The following is a 15,767-nucleotide window of genomic DNA, read 5'->3' as shown; positions in this document are numbered from 1 at the left end:
GATCCTCAGATTTGGCTTGCGAAGCATAAAAGAGAAGTAAATTTCATCCGATCTTGCTGAAATTTGGTACATGGTGTTGGTATATGGTCTCTAACAACCATGCAAAAATTGGTCCACATCGGTCATTAATTATATATAGCCCCCATATAACCGATCCCCAGATTTGGCTTGCGGAGCCTCAAAGAGAAGCAAATTCCATCCGATCCGGCTGAAATTTGGTACATGATGTTGGTATATGGTCTCTAATAACCATGCAAAAATTGGTCCACGTCAGTCCATAATTATATATAGCCCACATATAAACCGTTCTCCAGATTTGACCTCCGGATTGGCCTCTTGGAGGAGCAAAATTCATCCGATCCGGTTCAAATTTGGAACGTGGTGGCCGCTAATAACCATGCCAAAATTGGTCCATATCGGTCTATAGTTATATATAGCGGATCCCCAATCACACAAAAATTGGTCCATATTGGTTCGTAATCATGCTTGGCACTCGAGCAAAAATAATTTAGCAAAATTTGTCGAAATTTTATTCCTATAAAAAATTTTGTCAAAATTTATTTCTATAGAAAATTTTGCAAAATGTTATTTCTGTAGAAAATGTTGTCAAAATTTTAATTCTATAGAGAATGTTGTCAAAATTTTAAATCTTTTGAAAATTTAGTAAAAATTTTATTTCTATAGAAAATTTTGTCAAAATTTTATGTCTATGGAAAATTTTGTTAAAATCGTATTTCTATAGAAAATTTTGGCCAAATTTTACTTCTATAGAAAATGTTAACAAAATTTTATTTCTATAGAAAATTTTGTCAAACTTAATTATATACGTATTTAATCGGCCATTTTAAGTTTAATATATACCACGTATGGACTACGTGGTATATATTACGGTATTAGGAAGTTTTAAGATCGGCAAAAGTTACCGCAACCCAAGTAATTCGATTGTGGATGACAGTCTTCAGTAGAAGTTTCTACGCAATCCATGGTGAAGGGTACAAAAGCTTCGGTCTGGCCGACTTGTTTTTATTTTGTTTATAATAACCATAACGTTTTCAGATCATGAAGGCTGGTTGTTGTTTTGACAACGCATGGTGTCATTTTATCGTTGCCAAATTGACACCGCCTGTTCACAGTTTGACACCACATGTGTGTTGATTTACTTTCATGAACGAATCGTTTTGAAATGAGCACTCCGTGCATGATTTTTTCTATGAGTGTAACATATGGTTATTAAAGTCATGATTTGGCGCCAATGATTTCTTTCTTTACTTTTAGTTCCTTTATTCCTATATAAGAGGATGTAATTCCGTGAGTTGTAGTTAAAAAGTCCACAATGGTATTAAATATTCCTGGTTTTAACAACCCCTTGTGGAAATCTTAAAATGTGGAGTATAATTTAGTTCAATTTTCTCACAAACAGTGAGAAAAAACAGTTGGCTATGGGATGAATCCGACTACGACTCGGAGTTCATTGCCATGTGATTTCCAATGTTTCATACCACTGTGCACTCCCTTGGAATTTTCTTCTCTGTAAATTTCGCATGCACTTACGTCACTCACACCAATTCATCTCCCGTTATTAGAGGAGCCCCGCCTTAATCTAAGCGAATTTACCTAAAAGCCTTTGTGATAGGAATTTCATTCAAGCAAGTTTTAAGTGCTTGAGTTTTTCTCATTCCACTACAATGCCATCAAGCCCATAAACATTAGAGTTTATCAAAAATACACAAAGCCCGCTTTATTTTCCTATGCACTGTACTGCACTTTTCATGATGATGATGGAAGTAAGAAGCGCTTCAAAAATTTCTCCGCTATGACAGGCAAATGTTTTTCCAAGGCGATAAGAAATTCAAAAATGTTCTTCCTGCTTAACATAGAGTTAGACACGCACACACACACACACAAACATATCAACATAAGTAGAGACTCTGAAAAGGCCTACAATAAGGATTTGCAAAAGGAGGGGAACGTTGATGACTTGGTACAAAAACATGTTACGCACATAGTTCCTACTCCACTATTATGTGTATGAGTCTCATGTTCTGAGTGTGGCACGACAAATAAGCCAGGCAGTCAGCTAACCATCTCTACAGCAATCTAAACCAAACAAAAAAGTGCATTTCTGAAATTGTTGTGTTTTGGAACCATTGTTGGAACCGTCGCCATTTATGCGCCGCCATGACAGACTAAGCGTAAGAATACCAACAACAACAACAAAAACTAATTTTTGCAATTGTAGCCAAGGCCCAAAACATACATGGATATGATGAACAAGGAGACGTTGGATACAATTTTGAATGCGAATGTGAAAATTCTATGCCTTTAGATATGGAACTCAACTCAAGAACGACAGCGACATACAAATACCAAAAATTCTGCCATAGTTTTGAAGTCTACTAAAGCCATAGCCATAGCCAAGGAGCTGGAGTGCAGTGTAGATGTTGATGATGACGATGATGATGACTATGAGACACGCAACATTTGAATTTTTGAGTTGTGGCGGTAGGCCAAACACACAATGCCAGCGACACCACCGGCACACGAGGAAAGATAATGTGAGCTAACATAGCTAGCACCAGCCAAACACCAATAACAGCCGCCGCCCAGTCAGAAATCCAGTCAGCCAGCCTGTGAGCAAAGGCCACGAATGCCACATACACCAATGCGACCAACAAAAATGAGGCAAACTCCAAAAAACCCCGGCAATTTGCCGGGAGAATTGCACTGCAGTAGTGCAGTGCACCAATACCATCAGTGTGCTACCCTACCACCACACAACCATCAGTAAGGCAAGGTACTTTACATATTTTCTCCACTTTAATATGGATGGACAGACGTCGGACGGACGTCATTGTATTCGTTGAAGGAGTAGAGTTTAACAGAACATTTCAACTTGAACGGTGTCGTGTGGAATGGACTGAACTTAAGTTCAGAGGATAATGTGTCGCTCTGTTAAAGTTCAGTCGATTTGTGATTAGACAGAGTTACGAGGGAATACATGAAATTGAAGCGCCTAGCGGTAAAAATTGATTTAATATGAATGGCTATGCTATCTAAATTTTAAGACATGCAATTTACACAATATTGAAGACAAATTTCTTTAAAATAACGAAATTTTAATAAAATGAAAGATTAAAAGCTTTGCTTCAAAAATTTTTTTCACTAAATTTTGGACACTAATCTTGGAAATTTGCGTCTATATTTTGATGATTTTGAATCTTTGGTTTAATTTTTTTTTTGAACTAAGAAAACAGTTCTTATTTGTTATATGTTTATACCCTTCACCACTACTGTGGTACAGGGTATAATAAGTTTGTGCATTTGTATGTAACGCCAAGAAGGAAAAGTCAGAGACCCATCGTTTAGTATACCGATCGTCTTAGAATTAACGTCCATCAATCTGTCTGTCTGTCTGTGTATGTAATTTTGTGTGCAAAGTACAGCTCGCAGTTTAAGTCCGATCGTCCTCAAATTTGGCACAGAGCTTTCCTTTGGCTCAAAGACAATCGCTATTGATTTTGAACAAAATCGGTTTAGATTTAGATACAGATGCCATATATATTTATCACCGATCTGGTCATAATTGACGTATTTAAAAAAGTATAAATATATAAGTTCATAAAATTTCAGAGAGCCAAATATTTTGGGGCTCTCGTAAAAAAACACAAAATATCAGTCAAATCGGTTAAAATTTAGATATAGCTCCCATATATATCTTTCGTCCGATTTGGACTTATATGACCTCAAAAGCCATAGTTTTTGGTTCAAATTTTGCACAAGGAATACGTTTAATAGTATCGTTCATTTGTGCAATTTACACAATATTGAAGACAAATTTCTTTAAAATAACGAAATTTTAATAAAACGAAAGATTAAAAGCTTTGCTTCAAAAATTTTTTTCACTAAATTTTGGACACTAATCTTGGAAATTTGCGTCTATATTTTGATGATTTTGAATCTTTGGTTTAATTTTTTTTTTTTTTAACTAAGAAAACAGTTCTTATTTGTTATATGTTTATACCCTTCACCACTACTGTGGTACAGGGTATAATCAGTTTGTGCATTTGTATGTAACGCCAAGAAGGAAAAGTCAGAGACCCATCGTTTAGTATACCGATCGTCTTAGAATTAACGTCCATCAATCTGTCTGTCTGTCTGTGTATGTAATTTTGTGTGCAAAGTACAGCTCGCAGTTTAAGTCCGATCGTCCTCAAATTTGGCACAGAGCTTTCCTTTGGCTCAAAGACAATCGCTATTGATTTTGAACAAAATCGGTTTAGATTTAGATACAGATGCCATATATATTTATCACCGATCTGGCCATAATTGACGTATTTAAAAAAGTATAAATATATAAGTTCATAAAATTTCAGAGAGCCAAATATTTTGGGGCTCTCGTAAAAAAACACAAAATATCAGTCAAATCGGTTAAAATTTAGATATAGCTCCCATATATATCTTTCGTCCGATTTGGACTTATATGACCTCAAAAGCCATAGTTTTTGGTTCAAATTTTGCACAAGGAATACGTTTAATAGTATCGTTCATTGTGCCAAATTTGGTTGAAATCGCTTCAGATTTAGATATAGCTCCCATATATATATGAACTCCAGAGTTGAGGAAATATGGTAGAATGTTTCATATTTTAGACCCATTTTCATTATCGAGTCAATTTTTATAGAAAAAAATTTTGACAAAAGTTTCTTTGGAAAAAAATTTTGACAAAAAATTTTACAGAAAAAAATTTTGACAAAAGCTTCTTTAGAAAAAAATGACAACAGAAAAAAAAGCTTTGACAAAGGTTTCTATAAAAAAAATTTACAAAATTTTCTACACACACAGAGAACATATTGGTTGAAAATTGATTGTTGTAATAAAAATTCTGCATCTACAATGAAATCACAGTTGTGTCAATCAATTTACATTATTTACAACCTTAATTCGTTCCTACTGCCAATTTACGATTATTATTATAGAGTTTTGTTTGTAATACAAGTCAAATAGTTGTCTGAACTAAATGTCTCTCTTTTTAAAAAATTTGATTGAATTCGATACGCGCAACCAACCTTAAAAAACCTTCATAACTGTCATTTAGTATTGAGAACTTACAATTGATACTCACAACCGAATTCCTTTGGAAATATTTTTCAAATGTCATAAATATTGTTAAAAATTATTCAATGTTGAAGGAAAACGTGTCTTTTCAATTTAAAACAATAATAATTACTGAAATCAGAGTATTTTCAGCCGGTTCTAAGTTTATTTGAACTCTTGGTGGATTGCCTATCAAATATTTCCATGAACAACTCGCGCAATGTGAAACTGTTCTAAGTACACCATATTCGATACGAGTCATATAAACAGTTCCTATCTTCAATTGTTTGGGATCGAGTTTTAAATGTGGAACTATTTTATAGTGTTAAAAGGTAAAAGTTTGAACCATGTTACAAATTTAAAGCGGCTCTAATCGGAAAATTCATATCCACGTCTGTCTTTATCTATGGAACACCTAAGGAAGTGATGGTGGCGAGTATGTTCTTATTTATTTTTTAAAACTCTACACTAATTTTCTCATTTAATTTGTTGCGTTTTTAGACTGGCTATGTCATCCAATTTATCATGTGCTCAGTTCGGACGCCACTTATAAATACTTGTATACTAAGAGTTCCAAAGAGTTAACTACCATTGCCTGTCAATTCTGCAATCAATGCTGGAGGGTGTACTTTCAAAGGTGTATATTTATACCCTTCACCACTACTGTGGTACAGGGTATAATAAGTTTGTGCATTTGTATGTAACGCCAAGAAGGAAAAGTCTGAGACCCATCGTTTAGTATACCGATCGTCTTAGAATTAAATTCTGAGTCGATTTAGCGATGTCCGTCTGTCTGTCTGTCTGTTCGTCTGTCTGTCTGTTGATGTATTTTTGTGTGCAAAGTACAGCTCGCAGTTTTATTCCGATTGTCCTAAAATTCGGTATATGGTCCTGTTTCGGCTCAAAGACGATCCCTATTGATTTTGGAAAAAATCGGTAAAGATTTAGATATAGCTGTCATATATATTTTTCACCGATCTGGTCATAATTGGCGTGTATATAAACCGATCTTCCTCAAATTCCGTACATCCTAATATTTTATGAGTCTCGAAAAACTTGCAGAATATCAGCCAAATCGGTTCAGATTTAGATATAGCTCCCATATATAGCTTTCGCCCGATTTACACTCATTTGCCCACAGAGGCCAATTTTTTGCTCCGATTTAGTTGAAATTTTGCACAGGGAGTAGAATTAGCATTATAGCTATGCGTGTCAAATTTGGTTGAAATCGGTTCAGATTTAGATATAGCTCCCATATATAGCTTTCGCCCGATTTACACTCATTTGCCCACAGAGGCCAATTTTTTGCTCCGATTTAGTTGAAATTTTGCACAGGGAGTAGAATTAGCATTATAGCTATGCGTGTCAAATTTGGTTGAAATCGGTTCAGATTTAGATATAGCTCCCATATATAGCTTTCGCCCGATTTACACTCAAATGACCACAGAGGCCAATTTTTAACTCCGATTTAGCTGAAATTTTGCACAAGGAGTAGAATTAGCATTGTAGCTATGCGTGCCAAATTTGGTTGAAATTGGTTCAGATTTAGATATATCTCCCATATATAGCTTTCGCCCGATTTACACTCATATGACCACAGAGGCCAATTTTTAACTCCGATTTAGTTGAAATTTTGCACAGGGAGTAGAATTAGCATTGTAGCTATACGTGCCAAATTTGGTTGACATCGGTTCAGATTTAGATATAGCTCCCATATATATGTTTTTCTGATTTCGACAAAAATGGTCAAAATACCAAAATTTTGCTTGTTAAATCGCCACTGCTTAGTCGAAAAGTTGTAAAAACTACTCTAATTTTCCCAAACTTCTAATACATATATATCGAGCGATAAATCATAAATAACCTTTTGCGAAGTTTCCTTAAAATTGCTTCAGATTTAAATGTTTCCCATATTTTTTGTACTAACATTGTGTTCCACCCTAGCGCATTAGCCGACACAAATTTTTAGTGTATAGATTTTGTAGAAGTCTATCAAATTCTGTCCAAATCGAGTGATATTTAAATGTATGTATTTGGGACAAACCTTTATATATAGCCCCCAACACATTTGACGGATGTGATATGGTATCGAAAATTTAGATCTGCAAAGTGGTGCAGGGTATAATGTATTGTAATTTTATGTACTTTTCTGTTATTCAAAAAATATGAATAAAATACAATATTCTGAAGGAAAAAATCATTTTCAATTCAGTTAAGGTGGGTGATATAACCATATAAAGAAAGGAGCAACGACCAATTCTATCGTCTAATACAACCAACTCTATATATAGTATTAGTTGGATTTTCCATAATTCGATTGAGTCGACCGAATTTGTCGGGTGTCACAACTGCTAACAGAAGGTTGCTGCAACTGCCAAAAGGAGGTTGGCAATAAATTCGGTTATCACAACCAATCTGTATTCACTGTGCAGAAAAAAATTTTGAAAAAATTTTCTACAGAAAAAAATTTTGAAAAAATTTTCTATATATAAAAAATTAACAAAATTTTCTATAGAAATAAGATTTTAGTAAATTTTCTATTTAAATGAGATTTTGGCAAAATTTTCTAGAGAAATAAAATGTTCACAAAATTTTCTATATAAATAAAATGTTCACAAAATTTTCTAGAGTAATAAAATGTTGACAAAATTTACTAGATTAATAAAATGTTGGCAAAATATTCAACAGAAATAAAATATTGACAAAAATTACTAGAGAAATAAATTTTTATCAAATTTTGCGATAGAGGTAAACATTTTGAAAAAATTTTTTATATTGGTACATTTTAACAAAATTTTCTGTTGATGTAAATTTTGACAAAATTTTCTATATAAAGGCCTGTTCGAAACAGAAAGTTTTTTACTATGGTGAGATATCAATTTACTATGGTGAAAAACAATTGCTAATTTGGTGTACTCATTTCTTTAACAAATAAAACTAGCTTTTGTTTATTTTGATATAATCAAAACATGCCCAAGCCTAGTGATGTCATAAATGTCAAGAATTTTCAACAAGTGTTAAATTTCTTACAAGCCCCTGGGTTAGTGAAATTATGCTCACCTCGATTTACATCAAATTTTTACCAATGCTAGTAAAAAGTTTCGGTTTCGAACAGGTCCTAAATGAAATTGTGACAAAAGTTTCTAAAGAAATAAAAGACAAAATTTTTCAATTTTGACAAAATTTTCTACAGAAATAAAATGTTGACAAAATTTTCTGCAGAAATAAAATTTTGACAAAATTTTCTACAGAAATAAAATTTTGACAAAATTTTCTACAGAAATAAAATTTTGACAAAATTTTCTACAGAAAAAAAAACTTGAAAAAAATTCTATAGATTAAAATTTTCTATAGAAATAAGATTTTAGTATATTTTCTATTTACATGAGATTTTTGCAAGATTTTCTAGAGAAATAAAATGTTAACAAAATTTTCTATAGAAATAAAATGTTGACAAAATTTTCTAGAGTAATAAAGTTTTGACAAAATTTACTAGAGTAGTAACAGACAACATTTCCAGAGTAATCAAATGTTGACAAAATATTCAACAGAAATAAAATTTTGACAAAATTTGCTTGAGAAATACATTTTTATAAAATTTTGCGATAAAGGTAAATTTTGACAAAATTTTTTTAGAGGAAAATTTTGACATTGTTTTTTATTTTGACAAAATTTTTATACCCTCCACCACAGGATGTCATTCCGTTTGTTACACATCGAAATATTGCTCTAAGACCCCATAAAGTATATATATTCTGGGTCGTGGTGAAATTCTGAGTCGATCTGAGTATGTCAGTCCGTCCGTCCGTCCGTCCGTCTGTTGAAATCACGCTAACTTCCGAACGAAACAAGATATCGACTTGAAACTTGGCACAAGTAGTTGTTAGTAATGTAGATCGGATGGTATTGCAAATGGGCCATATCGGTCCACGTTTACGTATAGCCCCCATATAAACCGATACCCCTAAGAGAAGCAAATTTCATCCGATCCGGCTGAAATTTGGTACATGGTGTTGGTATATTTCTCTACTGACCATGCAAAAATTGGTCCACATCGGCCCATAATTATATATAACCCCCATATAAACCGATCCCCAGATTTGACCTCAGAAGCCTCTTAGAGGAGCAAAAGTCATCCGATCCGATTGAAATTTGGTACATGGTGCTAGTATATTGTCTCTAACAACCATGCCAAAATTGGTCCATATCGGTCCATAATTATATATAGCCCCCATATAAGCCGATCCCCAGATTTGACCTCCGGAGCCTCTTAGGGGAGCAAAATTCGTCCGATCCGGTTGAAATTTGGTACGTGGTGCTAGTATATTATTTCTAACAACCATGCCAAAATTGGTCCATATCGGTCCATAATTATATATAGCCCCCATATAAGCCGATCCCCAGATTTGACCTCCGGAGCCTCTTAGGGGAGCAAAATTCATCCGATCCGGTTGAAATTTGGTACGTGGTGTTAGTATATGGTATCCAACAACCATCCAGGAATTGGTCCATAATTATATATAGCCCCCATATAAATCGATCCCCAGATTTCTCCTCCGGAGCCTCTTGGAGGAGCAAAATTCATCCGACCCGGTTGAAATTTGGAACATGGTGTTAGAATGTGGTCTCTAACAAACACGCAAGAATTGGTCCATATCGGTCCATAAATATATATAGCAACCATATAAACCGTTCCCCAGAGTTGATCTCCGGATCCTCTTGGAGGAGCAAAATTCATCCGATCCGATTGAAAAATGCGACGTGGTGTTAGTATAAGGCCGCTAATAACCAAGCCAAAATTGGTCCATATCGGTCTATAGTTATATATAGCCGATCCCCAGTCACACAAAAATTGGTCCATATCATATCATAATATTCATAATCATGGTTGCCACTCGAGCCAAAAATAATCTACCAAAATTTTTATAGAAAACATTGTCAAAATGTTATTTCTACAGAACATTTTGTCAAAAATTTATTTCTATAGAAAATTTTGTCAAAATTTTATTTCTAGAAAATTTTGTCAAAATTGTATTTCTATAGAAAATTTTGTTAAAATTTTATTTTTATAGAAAATTTTGTTAAAATTTTATTTTTATAGAAAATTTTGTCAATTTTTTTTCTATATTGTTTTTTTTCCAAATTTTATTTCTCTAGATTTTTTTTCCAAATTTTACTTCTATAGAAAATGTTGTCAAAATTTTATTTTGTCAAAATTTTATTTCTATAGAAACTTTAAACTTAATTATATACGTATTTAATCCGCCTTATTTAGTTTAATATATACCACGTATGGACTATGTGGTATATATTAAGGTGTTAGGAAGATTTAAGATACCTTGCCATCGGCAAGTGTTACCGCAACCCAAGTAATTCGATTGTGGATGACAGTCTTCAGTAGAAGTTTCTACGCAATCCATGGTGGAGGATACATAAGCTTCGGCCTGGCCGAACTTACGGTCGTATATACTTGTTTTTACTAATATTGTGTTCCACCCTAGTGTATTAGCCGACTTAAATTTTGAGTCTATAGATTTTGTAGAAGTCTATCAAATTCTGTCCAGATCGAGTGATATTTAAATGTATGTATTTGGGTCAAACCTTTATATATAGCCCCCAACACATTTGACGGATGTGATATGGTATCGAAAATTTAGATGCAGGGTATAATATAGTCGGCCCGGCCCTACTTTAGACTTTCCTTACTTGTTTGTAAGTGTAGAAGATGGATTGAATCGATCCCATTATGAAATTTGTAATTTCGAAATACAGATTTTAATATTTATTTTTATAAATAATTTAATTTTATAAATAAAGTTTATTTGTAGATTTGACGCTCACATATAAACCGATCTTTCGATTTTGTTTCACTTAGTTCAAGTTAGTCCCTGTACCCACAGGACTACAATTTTTTGTCAGGCTGAAATTGTCATACTATTTGCCAGAATTTTCTATCCCTAAAGAAATAGGCAAAATATGACACTTGTCGGTCCAAATTTTGATATAGCCCTACATAAACCTATCCTTGAGGGCATAACATCCTTCCCATTCATTCGATTTGAATAAAGTTTGGATCACAGTTTTATTTTAGGGCAACAAAATCAAATTAATGTATTTTGTTAGATATCGGTGTAAACGAAATAGACATGGGGACTTTGAAATTCACAGGAAACATGGGAAAATTAGTATATGGGTTTTTGATATATATGCACGACTTTTTTTAAATTGTGAAAATTTTTAACTCTCCTATTTACTTGAAATTTATATGGAAACTGAAGTAGGTCATTAAATTAATAAAGGATACCTGATTTTTCGATATGTAGCCCGACTTTGTGAGAAAGGTAGAGGATAGGCATCCATGGGAAATCCGAACTTAATATTTATGGGAGGGGCCAGACTTTTTAAAATAAAAAAAAAAAATAAAATTTTCCAATTTTTAAAATCTTTTAACAAGTTTCTATCTTTGATTTTCAACGAAACTGCAATGGAAAAGCCCCTCGTCAAAACGAAACGAGAAAAATGAATGGCGCTCTGATATGAAAATGCCACACAAGGAAGCACAAATATGTACTAACATTCCTTTATCATCCTGCAACAGAGAGCAGAGCAACATAAAGTAAAAAGACTCCCTCCCTTTTAGGCTGTTTTTGTTTTTTTTTTTCGGGGGTTTTTGGGGTTTCGTATTCTCGAAAAGCGGCGCTAAAGTTTTACAATGACGGTTTGAAAATGTATGAGTACAAAATATGTTTGAATTTTGTTGAAGTTGTAGCCCCCAGAATGTGGTTGCTTTTGTTACTGCAGCAGTTTTGTACCGATGTGATGTTTCTTTACTGTTTGGTATTTTTGAAACATGTCTCGTAATCTTATACGAGGTCCAAAGGCATACGACTATACCGCCAAAATATAGCCCTCTCCCCTGCACCATGTTTCAATGATGGCAGTGGCGCTGCCACACAAATGCTTGGAGTTTGTCATGAAATGAAACCAAAGCTTATCGCATGCAAACACAACCAAAGCTCAAAATGAAAATTGTTACCCTCCCGTCTACCGTTTTGACCAGCAACCGAATGAAAAGAGAGACGTACAAGGGTAAACTGGCCAAATTGCAGAAGTTTTGAAAACAACAACGACGACGATGACGACGAAGGTATAAGCAACAGCTAAAACATGAACTATTTTAGAGTTATAAGGACGAACAAGTTGAGGCGTCACCAGCCTGCCATGTTTAACTGCCATAACATGGCTTTAATGTTTAAGGATCTGTTTTTTCCTGGCATTTTATTGGTCCTGACACCTCGACCATAGTTTTCTACAACTAAGAACAACTACATATGCATAGTAAGGTATTCGCAGTACATAGACCTTTTGGCCTACGATGATTTTGAAATTTATATGGCTCTTGTAGGAGTGATCCATATGAAATTGGTGTTCGTCAAATATATGGCTTGAAATTATTATCTACGCTATCCACAAGATTATCTCTACTATGGATCACACATAAAAATTTTTGCTTAAAAGACATCAAACATCTTGACATTCATAGACGATTATCATAAGCGTAGGAAGGCCTCTGGGGAGGGGGCTTAGACCCCCCCAGAAACATTTTAGCCCCCCCCCCCAGAAGTTGAAAACCTATTTACGATTTTACATTTTTATAAATATTAAACTAGTATATACTCGTTCAACGCACAAAGTTCCACTAAAGACTTTCATGTACAATCGAATAACTTGGGTTGTGGTAGAAGTCTGATATTTATGAAATAAAGCTGTGGTTGAACTTATGATTTAGTTGAATAAAAAATAGTAATTGATATTAAAACTATTCTTTCATAAATTAATATCTTAATAATGCTGCAAAAAAGCGTCGCCAAAAAAGAAGTGAAAATGTTCTTTTTGGGTCTGCAAGTGGTACAAAATTGGCGGAGAAGTGATGAATGTAATATGAACTTGTCATAGAACGAATGTCCACCATTTCAACAACCGTTGCAATGAATTTGCATCACTTCTTAAGGTGTGATCCGAATTCAATGTTTTGAATGTGAATTAAAAATTTTGTGATATTTTCCCAAATAATTTTTATACTTTTTTTATGATTTTTAATGCATTCTAACGCTTGTTTGAAACGTTTTCCCTCAAATATTTTCAAATATTATCGATTTTTCTATAATGGATTTAGCATTTTTGTGGCAAAATTTGAATAATTTGTACCATTTTATTTGTTCTTACTCTTTTTTAAACTATTTGAAAAAAGAAAACAAAAAATTACGCATTAAAATATAAAAAAATGAGGTAAAAAAGCTTACTGTGTAGTTAAAATAGTTAACTTCTTTATGAAGACATTTTTGGAAGTGCTTTTAAAGTTGTGCTTTTAGAACAACTCCCAATTTTTTGCTGGGAAAAGTGTGGAACTACCCTACGGGAAATGGATCAACCACTGAACTGGTACGGGACTAGTCCCTGGTGTGTATGGACCAGTCCCAGTTCTGATCAAAACGTATGGAAGGGACCGTCCACTTTAACATGGGTTTGTCATTGACGGAGTAAACTTACGTCTTGGACTCATCCCAAAGGACACGTCCTGGGACAATTTAGCAGGAGCAACCCATAAACAGGACCTCAGGAACCAGTCTCGGACAAACTCTTAGAAATCTCTATCAATTTGGGCTCCTAATCGAACCCGAAATGAAAAAAAAAACTTTTGAAATATGTCGAACAAAAGTTTATTCTGATAATTTTATTTCACTAAATGTGAAAATTGCAACTAACTGGAGCACAGGTACCAGTTCTGTGATAGGTCCATCAGTGATAATTTGCACCAATTTCCCCTAGGGTACTCGAGTTATTTTGATGTCTATTTTTGTATTCAATTTTATGAAATAAAACATTAGTTGAACCTATAAGTTCAGTCTATAAAGTTTTAGCTAGGGGGGCTATAGCCCCCCCTAGGAAAATTGTCTAGTTACGCCAATGACGATTATAGACGATTATGGCTGTGGACGTACAATTTTGGAAATGGGTGAATATTGGGCCTATGATATTTATGTATGATTTATATTTATATATCCTTCGCTCAATTTAAATTCCTATGAACACGAAGGTCAAAGTTTTACTCCGAAAATTCTGAAACATGGAACACAGAGTATACACAGAAAAAATGCCGTAGTTAAACTAACGCAAACTTTAATTTATTTTTATTTAATTTTTTTTTTTCTATGTCGGATGATATTTGCTTCTCTTAGAGACTCCACAGGCCAAATCTCACAATTTTGTTTAAAAACCACACGTTAAAAGTGATATATAAGATAATTTTTCACTAGAAAATATAATAGCATGAAAGACGAACAACTTGATTCTATATAATAACAGGTTGGCTGATAAGTCCCCGGTCTAACAAAGAAAAACACATTTTTTTGTCAAAATTCGTTTTTATTATTCAACATAGTTCCCTTCAAGAGCGATACAATGATTATAACTACCTTCCAATTTTTTGATACCATTTGGTAGTACTCCTTAGGCCGCAGTTTCGGCGATCACCTCTTCATTGCAGCCACATTTTTTCCCTGCGAGCATCCTTTTGAAGTCTGAGAACAAGAAAAAGTCGCTGGGGGCCAGATCTGGAAAATACGGTGGGTGGGGAAGCAATTCGAAGCCCAATTCATGAATTTTTGCCATCGTTCTCAATGACTTGTGGCACGGTGCGTTGTCTTGGTGGAACAACACTTTGTTTCTTCTTCATATGGGGCCGTTTTGTCGCGATTTCGACCTTCAAACGCTCCAATAACGCCATATAATAGTCACTGTTGATGGTTATTCCCTTCTCAATATAATCGATAAAAATTATTCCATGCGCATCCCAAAAAACAGAGGCCATTACTTTGTCAGCGGACTTTTGAGTCTTTCCACGCTTCGGAGACGATTCACCGGTCGCTGTCCACTCAGCCGACTGTCGATTGGACTCAGGAGTGTAGTGATGGAGCCATGTTTCATCCATTGTCACATATCGACGGAAAAACTCGTGTTAACAGCTGCAAACACCGCTCAGGATCATCAACACGTTGTTGTTTTTGGTCAAATGTGAGCTCGCGCGGCACCCATTTTGCACAGAGCCTCCGCATATCCAAATATTGATGAATGATATGACCAACACGTTCCTTTGATATCTTTAAGGCCTCTGCTATATCGATCAACTTCATTTTACGGTCATTCAAAATCATTTTGTGGATTTTTTTGATGTTTTCGTCCGTAACCACCTCTTTCGGGCGTCCACTGCGTTCACCGTCCTCCGTGCTCATTTCACCACGCTTGAATTTTGCATACCAATCAATTATTGTTGATTTCCCTGGGGCAGAGTCCGGAAACTCATAATCAAGCCAAGTTTTTGCTTCCACCTTATTTTATCAAAACACGAAATTCCTATTCTCCATTCTTTTCACAATAACAAAAGTTGCTTCACAAAAGACGCTCTATCTCACAAACTAATTGACTTACAGACGTCAAATTTTGACACGAATCATTTGAAGGTTGGTACTATACAAAAATAATATGCATTTAATACTAGCGACGCCGCTATGTGTCAGACCGGGCACTTATCAGCCAACCTGTTATAATGTGTACTTATGTGCATTATAATATTTTAAATTAATTATAAATTTGTTTTTATACCCAACACCATA

Source organism: Haematobia irritans, chromosome 1 (assembly GCF_050003625.1).
Source record: "Haematobia irritans isolate KBUSLIRL chromosome 1, ASM5000362v1, whole genome shotgun sequence".
Classification (NCBI taxonomy): domain Eukaryota; kingdom Metazoa; phylum Arthropoda; class Insecta; order Diptera; family Muscidae; genus Haematobia; species Haematobia irritans.
This window is presented reverse-complemented; position numbering follows the sequence as displayed.